The sequence below is a fragment of the Arachis hypogaea genome, chromosome 19 (genome assembly GCF_003086295.3).
Source record: "Arachis hypogaea cultivar Tifrunner chromosome 19, arahy.Tifrunner.gnm2.J5K5, whole genome shotgun sequence".
NCBI classification, from domain to species: Eukaryota; Viridiplantae; Streptophyta; class Magnoliopsida; order Fabales; family Fabaceae; genus Arachis; species Arachis hypogaea.
Genome location: NC_092054.1, coordinates 49,547,035 through 49,547,658, shown reverse-complemented (window position 1 = coordinate 49,547,658; position 624 = coordinate 49,547,035).

The following is a 624-nucleotide window of genomic DNA, read 5'->3' as shown; positions in this document are numbered from 1 at the left end:
TCCTCCTGATTCCTCTCCTGCAGTGTAGTTCCAGACCTTAGGGTGATGGCATTAATGCCTCCCTTTGGATTAGGTAATGGTTGAGAGGAGATTCCAATGGAGCTTGAAGGTTGGTTACTGGAATTTTGCGTTGATCCAATCTGTGACATAAGAGCTTGCAAAGTAGAGGTGAGACCATTCAGACTGGCATTAATACTATTCATGATGTTATTTTCCATGGTCTGTTGTCTTCGCTCAAAAGATTGTAGTAGCTCTTCATTAGGAGATAAAGAAGAATGAGTAAATTGAGAGGTCTACTGTTGATTGTTCTGTGGTCCTTGGTTTTGCCTCAGGTGAGGTGCTCTGTAAGGTTGATTCTGCTGCCTGTTGTTGTTATTATTCCATCTCTGATTTCCCTAATTATCTCTGCCTCCTCTGTTATTTTTGTCCCTCCAATTCTGGTTAGAATTGTCCTGCCATCCATGGTTATTATTTCCACTTTGATTGTACCCTTGGTTGGGGCGGTCATAGAAGTTATGAGTGGATGCCACCATGTTGTCTTCTTGTTGGAGCTGCGGGCATTCATCAGTGTAATGGCTATAATCAGCACAGATTCCGCAAATTCTTTGCGGGACCAGTTGTTGG